Raw genomic sequence first — 14,783 nt, forward strand, 5'->3', positions numbered from 1 at the left:
GTTTAAACTCTTCTGTTAAGAAACAGAAGAGAGAGAGAAACAATTCTACTGCATGAAACATATATAATATCAGATGTCTCATCTAATATTACATGTTGGTTAATAAAATCAACTCCAGGTTTGTTTGATTATCTGAGTTTGTACCCAACTCTGCCAGCTACTGTGACCTTGGGCAGGGTTTCTCAGCTTTCTGGTCTCAGCTCCCTCATTTGTAAAATGGAGACAATCCACCAGGTTTGCTGTGCAGAAAGAAGTAAATTAGTTAATCCACATAAAGTGCTTAGAATGGTGTGTGGGCTCATTAGCCACAAGTGCCATTATTACTGTATACAATAAAAAATATTCAGAATATTTAAATATGTAAAGAATTTTTTAATTAATTTTTTTAAGTACAAAGAATGTAATTTACAAGTGAATAAAATGTTCAGTTCAATTCAGTCTTCGGACTCTTTGTGACCCCATGAACTGCAGCACGCCAGGCCTCCCTGTCCATCACCAACTCCTGGAGTCCACCCAAACCCATGTCCATTGAGTCGGTGATGCCATCTTACCATCTCATCTTCTGTCGTCTCTTCTCCTCCTGCCTTCAGTATTTCCCAACATCAGGGTCTTTTCAAATGAGTTAGCTCTTCGTATCAGGTGGCCAAAATATTGGACTTTCAACTTCAACATCAGTTATTCCAATGAACACCCAGGACTGATTTCCTTTAGGATGGACTGGCTAGATCTCCTTGCAGTCTGAATAAAATGTAGGGACAGATAATTCATAGAAGAAATATAAATGACCAATAAACATTTAAAAAAAAATCCTCAATGGTAATACTCTAAGAAATGCAAATTCAAACTCCAACAAGATAACAATTTGTATCCATCAGATTAAAAAAAATAATCCACAGAATGATTATAGTGCCAGTGAGGTTATAGAGAAACAGCTCCTCAAATGCAATGTTGGCGAGTATCAATTTATGCCCACTTTGAAGAATAAATATAGAACATTATAAAATATAGAATATATATACTATCATCTAACAATTTCATTTCCTAGAATCTGCCCTGGATAAATACTCTAGTCCTGCAAAAATACATTGTTTATAATTAGGGATATGAGAAAACCCCTAAATGTCCATCAGTATAGCTAGGTAAACAATCATTCATGGTTTAATGCAACTGTTTAAAATAATAAGCTCTATCTACATATACTGCCCAAGAATTTTCAAAGCCATACTGTTAAATTGAAAAACAAATTGAAGAAAAATACATAATAATTGACTCCATGTACTTTTTAAAGTCTACAAAACAGTATAATATATAATTCATACATACACATGTGTACTATACAAAGCATATTTGTAGAAAAATATATATGCTTTACTTGTATATGTATATATGTAAACCACATAAAGACAATGGTCAATTGGGGACCAGGCAAAGGAGGGGGTGGGGCCTGCAGGAAAATAATTTTATCAAGGTTGAATTGTATTTTATGTGTATTGACTTAATCCTTTACAATGAAGTGCATTCATTTATTTATTGTGAAATTTTAAAATTCAACAAAAATCAATGAGACCTAGCACACACAAACTCTCAAATAATTGCTGTTACTGTAGATATGAATATAATGATTAACCCTGAAATGATGTGCTAGTCTCTTACTCTCAAGGCACTTAGTCTAGTTTTCTGAGAACAACGATGAATACCACTCTCAGCTCTACACGCATTACAATTTTTCAAACAGATTTCTAAAACTAACATAAAGTGAAAGCTTGCATAGCTTTCAAGCAATCACGAACCCCTGCTGAATTGATTCAAAATGAAAGAGAAGCCTCAGTCCTCTTCTTCAGTAGACATGGCCTAACTCACACACCTTGGTTTTGCAAAGGCCAGAGTACTTCCAGATTCAAAGAGCAAGAAGAAAATTCACACTCTGAGGGCTGTTTTTTTTTTTTTTGCTTTATTCGCATTTTCATTTTTTAAAATTACTCACATTAATATCCTATCTCTGTGCAGCTGACAGAAATACAATTTATTTGAGAAACAGAAACATGAATTGCCCCAGGTTTTTAACTTTGATTGTTATAAATATGATACAGTGAATGCTGATTTGAAACCTCTAAAAACAAGCTCTGCAAAATTCAAATCATTTCTAGATAAAATGTTAAATTTTATACAGCAAGTTTGTATCAGGGAAACATCAATTATTTTAGGTTTGCCCTTCAGTTCATACCATAGAAATCTCAGTCTTGTCTTGGTCTGTCCTTCAATTATAGATATAAGGTCAACAGTTTGGTATATTATACTTAATGTAATGATTGTATCCAATTTATCCCTTTCTTATCCAATGATAATTTTTATTAATGTAAGTTATGTGGAATAGATGGAGTCAGGCCAATCATAAAGTCCCCTGACTGCAGTTATGAAATTTGCTCAACTTCATAATGATGGAAAGTCATATCTGGAAATTCCGAGGGTACCTTCAACTTGGAAGTTAACTTCTTTGAGTACATTAAGACTGTCCTTGGCGAATGGTAAAGGACCTCACTAAATAAAATGCATGATTAGATTTACACTGACATAAATATATTTCCCAATGCCTCAATTTATTCATTTTAAAAATGAGATTGGATTAGATGATTTAATCCTATCTTTCAGTCCAAAAAAAGGGGGGAAAAAACAGAAAACTAAGTATGTGCTTTCTTATAGAAATCATTCCAGAGAAAATTAGGTCAATTTTAAGTAAGAAGTAAAAAATAAAATAAAATATAGATATATCTCTGGTGAAATTCTAGAACAGATTATCAAAGATGTATGTGGTCCATCAATACTTGACAAATAAAAGTTAACAGTAACAATGATCATAATAATTTAGCAAAGGTTGCATAAGAAATTTCATCAAATAAGAGGTTTTTTTTTTTCTTTGTAAAGCAGGGTAATTGGACTAAGCAATGAAAAAAATGCTGGAACGATTACATGCATTCAGGTTGTTAGCAAGAGATTTGAAGATTTTTTCATATGAAGACTGAAAAATGTGGATAATGAGATCTTCTTGTGACTTGGGAGACCAAAAGGACTGATAAGTTTCATTACCAAGATAAAGTTCATGATCAAGTTGAAGGATTAATTATTTATTAATGGTTTATTATCTGTTTTGAAGGTTTTGCCCACAGTCTTGACTCCATTGCTTTTTAAAATCATTAAAGATATAAAGAGAATCAAATTTAGAAATCATTTAACTCAAGGAAGCATGGGTAACTGTACATCTAATCACAAAACCTTAATTCCAAATGTTTAACAGGCTAAAGTGACAAGATTAAAAGTATGAGAGGAAATGTAGATAAAGAAAGATCTTGCCTACCAGTAACAATAAAGAAATAATAAAAATTCTGGCTATTCAATACTCCATCAGTACTATGAATATGACACTGTACTTACACATCTAAAACAAGCTTGACATGAACCAGTCGTGTGCATGACTTCATCTTCTCCCTCTCCCAAAACAACTGCAGTTTAAACTCGGCTACTAGTGTTCAGGAAAATCTATGTTTCGGTGTTCAGAAATCTATGTTTAGTTCTGGCTACCCTATTTAAAAGATAATGGTTACCTTTTTAGTTCTGGCTACCATACTTAAAAATACATTAGAGACAATTTTAGACAAAAGGCAGTTTTAAATATGGTAACTCGGAACTGTGTCACATAAAGAAATTAAAGATATTTTTAGCTTAGAAATACAAAGTGTGTGCACTTGGGTTTGTTTGTACAGTTTTTAGAAAAGAAGTAAAGGGAAGTAGCCAGTCCATCCTAAAGGAAATCAGTCCTGAATATTCACTGGAAGGACTGATGCTGAAGCTGAAACTCCAGTACTTTGGCCACCTGATGCAAAGAACTGACTCATTGAAAAGACCCAGATGCTGGGGAACATTGAAGGCGGGAGGAGAAGGGGACGACAGAGGATGAGATGGTTGGATGAATCACCGACTCAATGGACATGAGTTTGAGTAAACTCCGGGAGTTGATGATGGACAGGGAGGCCTGGCATTCTGCAGTCCATGGGGTTGCAAAGAGTCAGACACGACTGAGTAACTGAACTGAAAGGGAAGCAAAATGAAAATACTAATATTTGTAGGATTATCTCTTGGCAAACAGATTTGTTTCACATTTAATTCTTTTTATCTTATTTTTGTAAACAGATGTTTAACCAAAAACAATAGAATTATTCTTCACAGCCACCATTTTTATAATCAGGAAAAGAGAGAAGTGGGAAGAAGAGATATATAAGCTTAGTTAAAGCAAACATCGTAGTTCCACTCATGTTTCTCCAGGTTTATTCATCTTGTGTATTCAATGTCAAGCATATTGGCAGGTAAAGAGCAGATATTCAATAAGTTTAAATAAATGAATGTTTAAATAAATGAATAATGGAAGAATGAATAAGTAATTATGGAGTGAATGACTGGAGAGGTCCCAGACACTAGAAATGTTCCAGTCAAGGTGGGATGACTATCAGGAATCTCTTGAAAGGATTTATAAAAGAAGATAATGAGACTAGAAGACTTGAAGATGCCTTTTAAATGTCAAATTATTTAAGAGATCAATTATTTCCTACAGTTTTGATCACTATTATCATTTAAGCATTAGAAGTTGGTCAAAGATACAAGTTTATTATTAAAGGGAGAGAGAGTGATAAAATGTAAAGTTTAAGATTTCTGGTACGGAAAAGCTTGCATTTTTCCATATGTAAGTAAATTATGTCAATTTAAGTGTAATGCCCTTCAGAAAGGAAATAAAATATATAATTTGAATGGCAATGTACAATTTCACTTTTGTCATGAACTATTAAATCCTTTCTGCAGTTTTGACAAAAACATAGCAATTAAATTACATTCTAAAACAATATCTGTGTACTTCATTTGGGATCCTAACTTACCTATGTAGCGTTAATGCATTTTACATTGAAATTAAGTAATGTTTCCATAGATTAGTGACTCCTGTGAATAAGTAGCTACTTATGTTTCATGCTTACGTTTTTTATTATAAATATTTTATAATACAACTCCAATGTTATGTTCTATTAGGCTTATTTTTTAACAGAGAATTTTTTGTTAAAGTATTTAAAATAAAATGTATTACAGACAATGTTAGAAAAATAAGGATGTTGTACATAGATAAACAAAGGCATTAACCGTATCCCATAGGATATTGAAATGATTTATTCTTTTAAAAATTATTTAAATGTTGCAAGGTTTTAGATATACGAAGAATAATAATTTTAAACTAATAATAAGACATTAAGTAATCTGAAGAGTTTTAGAAGAACATAATTATGTAAAAAACTTGTAATGAAACATATAAATTTTAATGGTGTTTGTTTTTTGCTAGTGGGACTGTGGGTGATTTTTCCCCCCATTCTTTCTACATTTTTATAATCAGCATAAACCATTTTCAAAAAAGTTTTCATAAAATAAGAGTAAAATAACACATGATACATATTTCAAAAGCAAAATATTTATGCTATTTTAAAAGTTATTATTTAACTTGAATGTCTTTATGTCACACAAATGAAAAGCTCTCCTATAACACATCTTAAGGGTGCCTGGGGCAAGGCCCCTTGCTACAGCACTACGAAAGGATTATTTCACTGAACTGAATACTCGCGTTAGGCAGTTAGAGTAGGGAAAAGGGGCACCCAAAATGTTAGTCAGAAGAAGTAGCGGCTAAACCAAGGACCTGAGTGAAGACTCCTGGCAGGAAAATGAGTCTGGCATACCCCCTTCCCTGAGAGGTCTCGGCTCATGCCTTATTTGCATAGAGTACAAACAACCAGGCCCCAGGACTGTCCAGAGGAGGGAACAAATGATTTAAGCAGGAAGTCAAAAACGGGGCAGGACCACTCCTGCAGGAGTTGGTCTGCTCACACATTTCCAGAGCGTACAGCTGAACAGATCTTGCCTGCTTGGGCTATCCTGGTCTGACCTTTCAATTCTTTGCTATGATCAGAAAAGAACCAACCTAATACTCCAAATAAGCAAAGCCACTTTTTTAAGTAGTAAAAATCGTTGGAAAATTAGACCAACTCATAAAATTTATTTTTTTCCTGAATCACTTTAAGCTGCTTTCTTGCTTTCATGATGCGATCAATATTTTTTAACCTTCTCTAAATGGTTCAGCAATATATCGTGACTGTCAGGGACTGAATAGTAGAGCACTCAGTGCCTGCCAAGGGGCAGAAAGGCATTGCTGACAATAAAAGTTTTAGCTTTTGAGTTATAGTGTTTATTCCTCACACAATTTCTGTGCTAGATATTAATACTTATTAGACATTAATACTTCTTATTATACATTACTACTGTTATTATGTCTTTCTTTACCTTTTACTCTTCTTCCCTTGACTTCCCCTAGTTTATGGCTTCAAATACCACATGGTATAAAAATAAATTAATATTGCTTATGGTTATGTTTAATAAACAATCTGATAAATTTATTCATCAACAAATATGTCCCCTGGCCAGGCATACATCAAGGCAATTGAAGAGCTGGAGCTGGGAGAAGGGTGTGCTTGAGAGGGTCCAAGTGGCCAAAACAAAGGGAAGACAGACTGGTAGTGTAGTAGAACATGACCAGAGATGAAGTGAAAACCCCAGTTACGCAGTGCACTACAGGCAACATACAGATTTTGGTTTCAACTCTGGGTGGGGAGCTGCTGAGTGGTGTTAGAACAGGAAGTCAATATGTTCAACTTTAAATTTTTAAATATTCAGTCCACTACAAAATTATAGTGGTTCTAACATTCAAAATATACTTAAAATCTATTCACTGTACATCTGTAACGCCACCACCCTTATACCATACCCTCTTTTGCAAGCACTATTTTAGTTGCTATTTAATGTAAAGCATTCTTTCTTTACAATCTTGGCCCTAATCATGAAGTGTTAGAGAAAAAGAGAAAACAAAGATGACTCTAAGGTTTCAGTCTGAGAAATGCAAGAATGGTATGGCCACTGAGATACAGAGCTCTGAAGAAGGTTAACTTGGTGAGGCCACAGGTCAACATAATTTTGAAATATAAAAACATGGTTCAGTTCAGTTCAGTTGCTCAGTCATGTCCGACTCTTTGTGACCCCACAAACCGCAGCACACCAGGCCTCCTTGTCCATCACCAACTCCTGGAGCTCATTCAAACTCACGTCCATCGAGTTGGTGATGCCATTTAGCCATCTCATCCTCTGTCGTCCTCTTCTGCTCCTGCCCCCAATCCCTCCCAGCATCAGGGTCTTTTCCAATGAGTCAACTCTTTGCATGAGGTGGCCAAAGTACTGGAGTTTCAGCTTTAGCATCAGTCCTACCAATGAACACCCAGGACTTATCTCCTTTAGAATGGACTGATTGGATCTCCTTGCAGTCCAGGGGACTCTCAAGAGTCTTCTCCAACACCACAGCTCAGAAGCATCAATTCTTCGGTGCTCAGCCTTCTTCACAGTCCAACTCTCACATTCATATATGACCACAGGAAAAACCATAGCCTTGACTAAACGGACCTTTGTTGGCAAAGTAATGTCTCTGCTTTTGAATATGCTATCTAGGCTGGTCATAACTTTCCTTCCAAGGAGTAAGTGTCTTTTAATTTCATGGCTGCAGTCACCATCTGCAACGATTTTGGAGCCCCAAAAAATAAAGTCTGACACTGTTTCCACTGTTTCCCCATCTATTTCCCATGAAGTGATGGGACCGGATGCCATGATCTTCGTTTTCTGAATGTTGAGCTTTAAGCCAACTTTTTCACTCTCCTCTTTCACTTTCATCAAAAGGCTTTTTAGTTCCTCTTCACTTTCTGCCATAAAAACATGGTTAGAGAACTTATACTTATTGAATTCAACACTTTTGTAAAGCACTTCTAATCAAGAACATGTAGTACTGAAAGAAGTATAGAAATAAAGATTAATAAAATAGTCTTGAAAGCCCAGAAATAAACTCTTACATATAAGATCAATTATCTTTGACAAAGGCACCAATTCAGAGAGGAAAATGTTAGACAGTTAACAAAAATATGATCTTTGCAATGAAAAGTTTTAGAACAACTGGATAACACCAGATGAAAAGAGGAATTTAGACACTTTACTCACACAGTACTCAAACACTAACTGAAAACGGAGCACAGGCCTAAATGTAAAAGCTAAGATTATAACATTTCTAGAAGAAAACACGTAAGAAATTTCTTATCAACTTGGGTTTGGCCAAGAGTTCTTACATGTAACTCTAAAAGCAGAATCCATAAAAGGATAAAAAAAAAGATAAATTGATCTTGGTCAAACTTAATTAAGGCTGCAAAGAACAAATAATTTTATTTGGGATCTTAAGAACTGCAATTTAGTTGAGAGAGTAGCATTGAAAATATATGTTACCATATACAAAAGAGATAGCCAGTGGGACTTTGCTGTATAACACCAGAAGCTCAAATCCGATGTTCTGTGACAACTTAGAGGGATGGGATGGGGTGGGAGGTGTGAGGGAGACTCAAGAGGGAGGGGACACATGTATACCTATGACTGATTCATGTCGACGTCTGGCAGAAACCAATACAATATGGTAAAGCAATTATCCACCAATGAAAAATAAATAAAACATTAAAAAAAGAATTTAAATTCAGGAGACACAGATTTGGGTAAAACAGAATATTTATGCTTTCAAAATTCACCTTCAGGAAACGAAGACAAGCTACATACAGGAATAAAGTCTGCAAATCACAGGTATCTGATAAATGACTAATTTCCAGGATATATAAAAGGCTCTTATAAATCTATAAGAAGAAGATAAATAACTTAGTTAAAACTGAGTAAACAATTACAAGACATTCACTAAATAAAGCATGTGAATGACTGATAAACATATAAAAAGATGCTTCCCTACAATGTCATTAGTCAATCAGGAAGTTCAAATTAGAGCCAGAATGAGAAACTACTTCACATCTATTAGAATGACAATGATCGAAAAGCAAGAGGTAACAATATCATCTATACCATATGAACCAGCTATTCTACTCTACTCTTGCCTGGAAAATCCCATGGACGGAGGAGCCTGGTAGGCCGCAGTCCATGGGGTCTCTAAGAGTCGGACACGACTGAAGCGACTTAGCCAACAGCAGCAAGAAATGGCAAACAGAGAGACAGAAGGCAGATTAGGTTAGTGGTTCTCTAGGGCTGGAGTAAGGGTGAGTATTAACTGAAAATGGGCACAGGACAGCCTTTTAAAATGAAAGAAAAGTTCTAAAACTGATTATAGTAACTGTTGCATAAGCCTATAAATTTATAAAATTTGTTAAATTGTACACTTAACTCCAGAGGAGTTTCTGGGATGAAATTATTGTTCAATTAATATTGAACAATATTGAACAATTCAATATTGTTTAACTTGTATGCAAATACAATAAATTGATGACTGATAAAAGAACAAAAGCAATTCAATAGACGAAAAATATTCTTTCAACAAATGGTGCTGGAATAATTGAGAAACAATGTGCAAAAAACAAATCTAGGCACTCATCTTACACTTTTCACAAAAGGTAACTCAAAATGGACATTCAACTCAAATGTAAACCAAAATGCTATAAAACTTCTAGAAGAAAATGTAAAAGAGCAATCTACATAACTGAAGAGCATAAAAAATAAACAAGGAGAAAAATAAATACCAAGAGAAAGTATTTGCCAAAGACATATACAAAATATACAAAGAATTCTCAAAATTTAACAATAAGAAAACAAAAACACTGGATTAAAAACGAGGTCAAAGATCTTAGCAGACACGTCACCAAAATATACAGACAGCAAATATGTATATAAAAAGAGGCTCCACATTGTATGTCAACAGGGAAATGCAAACTGAAACAGCAAAGAGACTTCACTATACACATATGAGAATGTGAGAATGGTCAAAATTCAGAAGGTGGAACAAAGGTTGGCAGGGATGCGGGGCAACAGGAACTCACTTACATTGGTGGGAATACAAATGGTACAACCGCTTTGGAAGACAGTCTGGTGGTTTCGTAGAAAGCTAAGCATATTCTTAGCATAACAGCCACGGATCACGCTCCTTGGGATTTACCCAAAAGAACTGAAAACTTAGGTCTACACTAAAACCTGTGGCCAGATGTTTACAGCAGCTTTAATCATAATTGTCAGAACTCGGGAACAGCCAAGAAGGCCTTCAGTCGTTAAAGTGTGCGTGTGCACGCACGTGCTCAGTGGTGTTCAACTTTCTTTTTTTTTTTTGGTCTTTGTATTATGTATTTATTTATTTTTTTTTTTTAATTTTATTTTTAAACTTTACATAATTGTATTAGTTTTGCCAAATATCAAAATGAATCCGCCACAGGTATACATGTGTACTTTCTGAGTCCCCATTCACTGCGGCCCGCCAGGCTCCTCTGATTCCCCAAGCACGATTACTGAAGTGGCTTGCCACTTGTAGGCAAATAGATACATGAATTGCAATATAGTCAAACTATAGAATATTACTCAGTGCTAAAAGGGAATGAGCTATTGAGCCAGGAAAAGATATGAGTAATCTTAAATGCATATTCCTAAGTGAAAAAGTCAACTGAGTCAGTTGTAGTGAGGTAGATGAACCCAGAGTGTCCTACTGAGTGAAGTAAGGCAGAAAGAGAAAAGCAAATGTCGTATATCAATGCATATATTGCATATATATGGAATGTAAAAAAATGGTGCTGATGAGCCTATTTGCAGGGCGGGAATAGGGACGCAGCTGTAGAGAAAGGACTTGCAGACACAGCAGGGGAAGCAGACGGTGGGACAAACTGGGAGAGCAGCACTGACATGTATACACTACCACGAGCGTCACAGCCAGCCAGTGGGGGTCTGCCAGGCAACACCGGGAGCTTAGCTCAAGGCTCTGCGACGACCTAGAAGGGTGAGAGGCTCGAGAGGGATGAGGTACATGTAAACATACAGCTGACTCATCTTGATATACAGCAGAAACCAACACACCATTGTAAAGCAATTATCATGCAATCAAAAAATTTAAAAAGCCCATCTGAAAGGTTATATATTGTATGATTCTAACTGTATAACATCCTACAAAAGCAAAACTATGGAGACAGTAAAAAGATCTGTGGTTGCCAGGGCTTAAAGGGGATGGAGAGATGAATAGGTAGCACACAGAGGATTTTTAGGGCAGTAAAACGGCTGTGTGTGATACTATAACGTGGAAGACACGTCACTACACATTTGTCCACCTCCAGAAAATGTACAACACTAAGAGTGAATCCTAATGTGAACTCTGAGCTTCGGGTGATAAGGATGTGTCAGTGTAGGTTTATCAGTTGTAACAAATGTCCCACTCCGGTGGGGGTACTGATAATGGGGGAGTCTATGTGGGTGTGGGGGCAGGGAATGCATGGGACATCTCTGTATCTTGCTGTGAACCTAAAATTACTCTAGAAAATCAGTTCATTTTTGTTTTAAACTTATGTTACCTTGACCTTAGCAAGGTGATTTCAGATATGACACTGATAGCATAATCAACTGGGAAAAAAAATTGTTAAGCTGAATCTTACTAAAAGTTACAACTTCTGCTCTGCAAAAGACACTGTCAGGAGAGTGAAAAGACAAGCCAGAGATCAGGAGTAAATGCACGCCAAACATATATCAGATAAAGGACATGTATCCAAACTCTGCAAAGAACTCTTACAACTCAACAATAAGAAAAAAACAATTTTGAAAATAGACAAAATGTCTGAAGAGTCTTCAAAAAGATGGCAAATAAAGATACAGAAAGATGCTCAATATCTTGTCATTAGGAAGTCAAAATTTAAAACAACAATATGATACCATCACACATCTATTAGGATGGCTAAAATCTAAAAACAACTCACATTACCAAATGGCCATGAGGATTACAGCAACAGGAACACTCATTCATTCGGGGTTCAAATGAACAAATATGTATAGAAGACAGTTTGGCAAGTTCTTATAAAGCTAAACATAATCTTTCAACACCATCCACTAATTGTGCCCTAGGTATCTATCGACTTTATCTGAAAACTTACATCCACATGAAAACCTAAGTATGAATAACTATAACTGCTTTATTCATAAGTGCCCAAAACTGGAAGCAAACAAAAAATCCTTCTCTAGGTGAATGGACAAACCAAGTGTGTTATCCATGCAACAGAATAACAGTCAGTGATAAAAGGAAATGAGTTATCAAGACAGAAAAAGCCATAGAGGAAAGTTAAATGCATATTGCTAAGTAGAAGAAGCCAGTCTGAAAGGCTATAGACTGTATAATTTCAATTATGTGACATTTGTAAAAGGCAAAACTACAGTGATAGTAAAAAGATCAACGGTTGCCAGGAGGGAAGAAGAGAGGTGAATTAGCAAAGCACCATGGATTTTTAGGACAGTGAAACTATTTTCTACGATACTGTGGTAGACAGATGGATAACATGGTAATGATAGATGGATAACATCATACATTTGTTAAAATTGATAAAATTTTATAGCATGAAGAATAAACGTTAATGTATGCACATTTTTAGAAAATAGGAAACTGGAGACCCCAGAAATAAATGCAGAATATGAGAAGAGAATCCAACTGTATTATAAATACATGAAATTTCTTCACTGGAGTGGTAACGTGGGGGTGGAGGAAGAAAGATGCTGACCTAAGTAACTTTGGAATTAGGTACAACCCCTCAGCTTAATGGAGAAGGATATGGTAAGCCACTCCAGTATTCTTGCCTAGGAAATCCCATGGACAGAGGAGCCTGGCACCTACTGTCCATGGGGTCACATGAGAGGTGAATGCGAGTGAGCAACTAAACAACTTAAGCTTCAAGGGGAAAAATTTTTGCACACAGGCATTCTACTCTAGTTGATAATATTACTTCCCATGAGGGTACAGTTAACAACTCCTATGCTGTTGTACATGTACACAGGAATCGAACACCTCTGTAAATGGGTGGAGGCAGTTAGGTTTCTTAGTTGGAGTGAGAATTTAGATATTAAAAGACGCTTACTCCTTGGAAGGAAAGTTATGACCAACCTAGATGGTATATTCAAAAGCAGAGACGTTACTTTGCCAACAAAGGTCCGTCTAGTCAAGGCTATGGTTTTTCCAATGGTCATGTATGGATATGAGAGTTGGACTGTGAAGAAAGCTGATTGCTGAAGAATTGATGATTTTGAACTGTGGTGTTGGAGAAGACTCTTGAGAGTCCCTTGGACTGCAAGGAGATCCATTCTGAAGGAGATCAGCCCTGGGATTTCTTTGGAAGGTAAGATGCTAAAGCTGAAACTCCAGTACTTTGGCCACCTCATGCGAAGAGTTGACTCATTGGAAAAGACTCTGATGCTGGGAGGGATTGGGTCAGGAGGAGAAGTGGACGACAGAGGATGAGATGGCTGGATGGCATCACTGACTCAATGGACATGAGTCTGAGTGAACTCTGGGAGTTGGTGATGGACAGGGAGGCCTGGCGTGCTGCGATTCATGGGGTCACAAAGAGTCGGACAGGACTGAGCAACTGAACTGAACTGAACTGAAGCAAAGGACATTAGAATGATGCATAAACTAATGGATCAGAGATGATGACATCACTATAACCTCATGTTCAGCTGAAAATACAGAGAAGTGATCACCTGTATAAATATTGATAGGTGTGTATTCACGTGCATTAGAATTTGTTGTTTGTGTTGTTCAATGGCTAAGTCATGTCCCATTCTTTGCGACCCCGTGAACTGCAGTATACCAGGCTTGCATGTCCTTCTCTATCTCCTGGAGTTGGCTCAAACTCATAGCCATTGAGTCGGTGAGGCCATCCAACCATCCCATCTTCTGTTGTCCCCTTGTCCCATTCATTAGAATACATACATATATTTTTTCCCACGGTCAGCAGAGAAGACCTAAAATAAATGGCAAACCAGAAGCAATGAACACACCAGGTGCCCAGATCTTGCTTTCTAGTACGTTCTCCCATAAAAGGAACCAGGGCTCTTTAGAGAAACGGCTGGTGCTCGCACTGGAGCAGGAAATTCACAGGATAAGCCTTGAATGTCTTGTGGTGACACAGAGTAAGGCACTGCTGTCTCTCCCCAAAGTAAAGCCCCACATGGTGAGGGCATGTCAAAGGGGCACAGAAGGCAGGGCTGCTGATGGCCAACAGTGGACCAGTTTGAGAAACAAAGTAGAGCTGGGCTACAACCCAAAGTATAAAATAAATATCCACAAGTCCTTATGGATATAAATGAATGACTGACTAAATAAACTAGTCGAGAACAGAAACAATTGTCTTAAGCAGAAAAATTTATGCAGCTACTCTGCTCTTAAGGGGATGGAACATAACTCCCACTGCTCAAGTGTGAGTTGCACAGAGGGACATCCTGCATCCTTTCCATTACACAAAGAGGGAGCATGGCAAGATAACTCTGCAGTGGAAAAAACTGCTGAAACTGCCTCAGTGAGGTACAGTCTAAGTCATAAATCATGTTGAGTGTACGCCCATGACATGATGCGAAGAAAATGGCCCTTCGCTTGTGTAATCTCTCTCCCCAAAACCCTAACTCCAGTCTAATCATGACAGAAACATCAGAAAAATTACAGTAGATGGTAGCCTACAAAACACCTGAGTAGTCCTCTTCAAAACTGATTAAGGTCATCAAAGATAAGGAGGGTTTTAGAAATCACACATCCAAGAAGAATCGAAGGAAACAAGAGAAAGTAATGTGGCCCCTGGGTAGGATTCTGGAACACAAAATGGACAGTGTAAGAACTCAGG

At 36.7% G+C, this 14,783-nt stretch overlaps 1 long non-coding RNA gene across 1 annotated transcript in view; it reads right to left on the reverse strand.

Annotated features, from left to right (window-relative positions):
- Nucleotides 1–393: 393 nt before the first annotated feature.
- The window catches only part of LOC132344090 (uncharacterized), a 166,792-nt gene continuing 152,402 nt past the window's right edge, over nucleotides 394–14,783 (reverse strand). The window contains exon 5 of the long non-coding RNA XR_009493205.1: nucleotides 394–738. This is a non-coding gene — a long non-coding RNA (uncharacterized lncRNA). The remainder of the gene's footprint in view (nucleotides 739–14,783) is intronic.

This window comes from Bos taurus, chromosome 27, assembly GCF_002263795.3.
Source record: "Bos taurus isolate L1 Dominette 01449 registration number 42190680 breed Hereford chromosome 27, ARS-UCD2.0, whole genome shotgun sequence".
NCBI lineage: Eukaryota > Metazoa > Chordata > Mammalia > Artiodactyla > Bovidae > Bos > Bos taurus.